Source organism: Acomys russatus, chromosome X (assembly GCF_903995435.1).
Source record: "Acomys russatus chromosome X, mAcoRus1.1, whole genome shotgun sequence".
Taxonomy (NCBI): domain Eukaryota; kingdom Metazoa; phylum Chordata; class Mammalia; order Rodentia; family Muridae; genus Acomys; species Acomys russatus.
This window is the reverse complement of record NC_067169.1, coordinates 11,953,197-11,959,825: the sequence shown is the minus strand read 5'-3', so window position 1 is coordinate 11,959,825 and position 6,629 is coordinate 11,953,197.

Below are 6,629 nucleotides of genomic sequence, written 5' to 3'. Positions count from 1 at the left end.
GGGAGAGGAAGCTTAAATAAAGTGCTATTTGAGGCATAGTATGGAAACCTAATAGAGTAGAAACTTCCTAAAATGTGTACATATTTCAAGGAGATCTAACTGAAATCGCCAAATAATGGGGAAGACAGATACCCAGCTTGCCATTTCTTGTCACCAAATGAAGCTTCCAGTACCAGGGATAGAATGCTCAAACAATGCAGACTATTGCCAAGACTATAAGTCGCTCTCTGAAAACTGACAGCAAGGCTCTAATGCTGAACACAACACCTACATAACTCATGGAACATGGAGAAGTTGAGCTGGTGCCTACATACAGACATCATCCCTACATTACAGTGTCTTTGGTACAGGAAATTTCCCTCAACACTAACAAAAACAACCAAGATAGCCACAAACCCTTTATCTATAATGTTGTCCTGCCTGCAAGATATGCTAGGACAATGGTGCCACAAAACTTATGGGGATGGCAAAGCAGTATCTGATTTGACTTGAGGCCCTCTCCAGGAGATGGAGCCCATATCCAACACTGCTTGGATGACCAAGAACGTGAGACTAAAGAGCCCAGGAACCTAGGGCAAACCAAAATACTACTTCCTGTTCTTCTTTTAAAGGTAGGAATAAAATGACTCCTAAAGACATTCTGCCATACTTAGAGATAAATGTGTTGCTTAGCCATCATCAGAGAAGCTCCTCCTGCAGCAGATGGGAATAAAAACAGAGACCTACAATTAGATTGTGTTTAGAGAGTGAGAGACCCGGAAACATCCAGCTCTAAATGAGATGCCTCTCTATCCTAAGAGCTCAGTGAACCTCTTGGAAGAGGATGCAGAAATAGTATGAGAGTCACAGGGAATCGGAGACACCAAAAACAAAACGAGACATTCTAAGTCAACTTGAGCAAATCACATATGAACTCTCAGAGACTGAAGCAGCAAGGACAGATATGATACACAGAGGTCTGCACCAGGTGCTCTAGAATAATATTATGGCTTCTAGTGTAATGTTTTTATGGGATTCCTGAGTGTGCAAATGAATGAGTTTCTGTTTCTTGTGCCTTCTCTTAGGCTCTTTTCCTTCTGTTTTTTGTTTTGTTTTGTCTAATGCCAATGTGTTAGTTTTTTGTTTTATATTGTATTTTAATTATTATCACTTAGTGGCCTGTTTGTTTGTTTGTTTGTTTTTAATATATTTTATTAATTTATTCATATTACATCTCAATTGTTATCCCATCTCTCTTTTTTTTTTAATTTTTATCAGAAAAAAATGTGTTTTATTTCTATTTTTTGGTCACAATTAACAGTGTATTTGTTAAAACATTTTTCTTTTTATACAGTGTGTGTGCGCCTACACGTGTGCACCACATGGACCACTGCAAGTACATGGGAATCGAAGAACAATTTATAGGGGTCATTTCTCTCCCAAGAAGTAGATCCCAAGGACTCAAGTCATCTCTTGTATCCTCCCATTCTTCCCTCCCTCCCATTTTCCCCTTACTCCCCTCCCCTATGACTGTGACTGAGGGGGATTACCTCCCCCTGTATATGCTCATAGGGTATCAAGTCTCTTCTTGGTAGCCTGCTGTCCTTCCTCTGAGTGGCCTGTTTGTTTTTAATGAGAGTCAGAAAGGGAGTAGATCTAGATGAGAGGGGAGGTAGGAGGAAGTTGGAGGATTAGAGGGAGATAAAACAGTAATCAGGATATATTGTGTGAAAAAACCATACTTTCCAAAAAATCAAAATTGGTAGAAGTAAGTATCAGAAATAAAAAGTCAAGTTTCAAGTTAGGGTGGAACTTAGTCATAGAATGGTAATCAGATGTATCTGGAAGGAGATATCTGCTTCTGGCCTTGTTGAGAGATATTGACCATTCTGCCTTCACCAGCTTATTATGATTTAAATGTGGTGTGTTCGAATACTTTATTCTTCAGTTGGCAGCACTGTTTTGGGAGGTTGTGAAATCTTTAAAAGGCAGGACCCACCTGGAAGAAGTAGGCAGCTAGAAGGGGATCCTAAAGGTTATGGTGTAAACTTCATTGTGGCCAAGAGCTTTCCTTCCTTACTGCTTATGCAGTGTTACCAGATACCTACCTACCATCACTGCTGGAGCTGGGCCCATCCCCATGTCTTCTCCATTCTGATGGACTATACCATGAGAAAAATGAGACAAAATAACTCTTCCCCTCTTAAGTTGTTATACCAAACATTTTATTACAGTAATGAGAAACGTAACTAGTATACATGTAAAGCATAATAGCAGGCAAAATATAACAGGAAGATTAAATGGTATGCAGTACCTTATTGTACTAGCTTAGTGTCAAGACAAAGCTTGCAGGTCACAACACAGGCAGACAGAACCCGGAGGAACTCAGTTGTCTGCTAAATCAGGGGGAAATTGAGATTCTGAGTGGGCCAATGTCATGGACTTTTTAAAGACAGACCAATAGAACTATGGGACCTGAAGAGAGTCTGCCTCAAGTGGATCTGCCAAGTATTGATGAATGTAACACCATATGGAGAAAATTCTCTGGGGTTAAAGACGGAACTATCCAAAAGGACTGGGCTGGAGAGATGGCTCAGAGGTTAAGAACACTGTGCACTCTTCCAAAGGTCCTGAGTTCAACTCCCAGCAATCACATGGTGGCTCACAGCCGTCTATAATGAGATCTGTCGCCCTGTTTTGCCTGCACTTGTGCATGCAGGCAAAACATTGTATACATAATAAAATAAATGAAAGTACCAAAGAAGAATTCCAACCTTAAATAGTACGAATGTCTACCAAGGAGATCAGAAAAGAAATTGTAATTAGCATAATAGTGGCTTGAGTATTCAGAGTACCACAAAAGTGAGATCTGGTCACATCTTACATAAAACCAAATCCTGAAAGGATAAAATTGCTTTTGTGTAATCTATTTCCATCCAATGAAATATCTGGAGCCTGAAGATGGTTCAGTGGATAAAATCAGTGGCCACAGAAGTTTGATGACCTGAGTTGGATCTGGAAATCCACAAACATTTTAAAAGACAGACCAAATAACCAAAATCTGTCCTCACTTCCTTCTGCCTGTGTGCAACAGCATTCATGAACACACACTGATACTGTATTTTAGGTAAACAGTACTATGTAATATTATTTGAAACATAAAAATGCCAAGCTATAAACTTTTATTGAGATGTGGCCTCACTAAGGAGCCCTGGCTGGCCTGGAACTCAGAGAGGTCCTTGTTACTGCCTCCTGAGTGCTAGTATTAAAGGCATGTACCACTACACCCAACCCTCTAATGATATGAAATGTAAATACAGACAGACAGACAGGCTAAAATGTTAATCAATGAAAAAGAGTGTAACATAGCAAAGCTAATCAAAGAAATGCTACACTGTATTTGTGAAATATTTGAATTTTTCTGTCACAAGTGTGTTTTATAGGAACCAATGTAAAATAATTTGGTATAATTTCTTTCTTCCTTCATACCTTTTTTTCTTTCATTCATTTGTTTTTCTTTCTTTCTTTCTTTCGTTTTCACATTTCACTTTTAAAAGAATCAGCCTTTTATTTTCTAGGAAGAATGGTCCCATTGGAAGAATGGTCACACATTCTTCTGCTAGAACCAGCATATGGCATCCTCTTTGCTGATTCTGGGTTGGCTCCCAATACAGCATGCTTTGTCTATGATGCTGAAACCTGATATAGCCAGAACCACACAGAAGTGCAGCATAAAGGCTTCTTATGGCCAGATCAATGTGCTCCAGGGCTCCAAGCCAACGTTTGCAACATCTGCAAAGTCCTTTGCAACTCATACTCCTTCTCCTTCAGACAATTCTCCAGGGTTTCTGCTGCCTTGACCTCGCAGTCTATGCACTGAACATTCATCTTTTCATTTCTCCTGATGCCCAAAACCTGACAGTGTGTCTACCTTTGCAAAATCCAGGCATCTGGCCCGTGAGATGTTCCAGTGCCTTGACTGCCTATGTCAGTCTGTCTCTACTCTCCCCAACACAAGTATTCAGACAGAACTTTCAGAGGCAAACTTCCTGTGTGGCTTCACCTCTAACAGGAAGCAGCAACCTGGCAAAAATAGTTATTACATTTCTTTATTTGTGTGCCCCTTCTAACATGTGGGTTCTGGGAATGGAACTCAGATCATCAGTCTTGGCAATTAGCGCCTTTACCTTATTAGCCAACTTGCCCCTCTGCTATATATTTTTAAATTTCCCTTTAATTTTCCCACAATGGTTATATTCAGATTTTTCAATTTAAGATAATTTGTATTTTTTTTTCAGATTTGGAGTTGTAGTTGCCAAAAATATAAGCAGCCACATCAGACTGAAAAAACAAATACAAGAATACTCCAGTGTGTATATTATCAGGTGACATGTCAAGGAAATGCAAACTAAAACTGACTTAAGATTCCCTCTCACTGAAGTCAGAAAGACTATGAGCAAGAAAACAAATAACAATAGCTGTTGGTGAGTGTATTAGGGTTCTCTCGAGGAACAGAACTTATAGAATAAATATATATTTATCTATGTATATTTTTATTAGAATGGCTTAGGGGCTGTGGCCCAGCTAGTCCAACAATGGCTGTCTTCCATAAGGAAGGTCCAGGAATCTAATAGTTCTTCAGTTCACAAGGTTGGATGTCTCATCTGGTCTTCAAAATACATCAGAACTCCAAAAACGTAGGCTCTAATGACAAAGGAGATGAAATGAACTAGTTAGCAAGAGCTAGAGCAAAAGGCAAATAGAGCAAGCTTCTTTCTTCTATGTCCTTTATAAAGGCTTCTAGCAAAAGGTGTGGCCCATATTAATTGTGTATCTTTCTACCTCAAAGTATTCAGATTAAGAGTCTTCTCACTTCAAATGATTTAATTAAGTCAAGATCCTTCACAAGTGTATCCAGATACTCTGATGTTAGTTAAATCCAGATGTAGTCAACTTGACAACCAAGAATAACCAAGACGGTGAGACTGTGAGGAAAAGGGAATCGTGATTCAGTATTGGTGGGAAGGCGCACAGGTGTAGGCAGTATGAAAATTAGTGTTGATCTTTCTTTTAAGACCTGCTGTACGTAGTCTATTTTATTTATGTATAATAATGTAAATGTATATGTTAAAAAGAAATATAATAAAAATAATAAATAAAACAAAATAATTTGAAAATAATAAAAATTCAAAAGAAGTTTGGAATTAAACATTATCTTTGGACCTATTAATAATACCTATCTTGATTGATAAAAAAAAATAAAATAAAAAACTAAAAATAGAGCTTCTGCTCTACAGATACTACTCCACAGAAACATACTCAGCCATATTTATTTCTGCTCTATTCACAACAGGTAGGAACTGGGAGCAACCCAGATGTCCATCAACTGATGAATGGATAAAGAAAATGTGGTAATTTACACCATGGAATAGTATTCAATTGCTAAAAGAAGAAATTATTAAATTTAAAGTAAATGTATGGAGCTGGAAACAATCATTCTGAGTGAGGTAATCCAGATCCAGAAATTCAAATGCCACATTATTTCATATGTAGAACCTAATCTATAAATATTAAACAGTGCACTTAAGTGTGAAGAAGTATGGGTAAAAGCCAGAAAACTACAAAGGGAACTCATGCTACAAAACAGAAGAGAAGCTCTATGGTACCGGGTGGCATAAATAATAGAACACATAACATATGTGAGATAGGAAGAGAAACAGGGAAATACTGAGAAGGCAGAAGGGTATGACGAAAGGGGCAATAGCGAGGTGAAGGGGCAGCATCATGTACGACTGCATCTTAACTGCACATGTACATTTTTCCTTACTATTATAAGTTCTGTATTTATTCCGCATGTGTGTCACATTAGATATTATAACATTTTGAGAATTTCTCTGGGACCAAGATCTCATAAGAGAGTCAGCAAGAATTTCTATGGTAGTATGTTCCTGCTGGAAGACTTGCTCAGGAATCAAACTAGCAAGATCCTTTTATATATATATATATATATACAATATTTTTTTATCTTAATTTTTGACAAGAAAAAAAATTTAAAACAAGCAAGAAAATAATACATAGGAAAATGGGATTTACTTTGTGGCCCTAACCCTTGCATTCAAGGACAACTACTGTTAATGTTATTTTGTATGCACCATTTCCCAGTGGTACATCATACACACATTCATTGGAATTGCATTTATTTTGCCAAGGACAATATCACAACTATACATTCATTTACAAATTGTTTTATAAACTAACCGATATATCAAGGAAAGCCTTTTCACAGATTCATTTAAACCATCTCATTCTTTGAACCAGACACTTGTCATATTATTAATGTACTAATGTAAATAGACTTAAGTATGTATGCAATTTTAGTTTGTGGGCTTTTCTAAAAAAGGCCATAAAAGTTATTTATTCACATTGTTCTCCAATATAAGGAGTGCCAGTTTGTCCGCTGTTTTTGCAACACTGGGCTGTGTCTACTCTTTAAACTTTTCTGATATTCATATCTATTAATTTGCTAGGATGGTTATTTAAAAAGTATCACAATCTGTAGTCTAGAGGCTACAATCTGTCTGAGCTCAAGGTGTCAGCAGAGTTCATTCCTTCTGAAGAATAAGACAGATATTCTGTTTTGCACCCCTCCT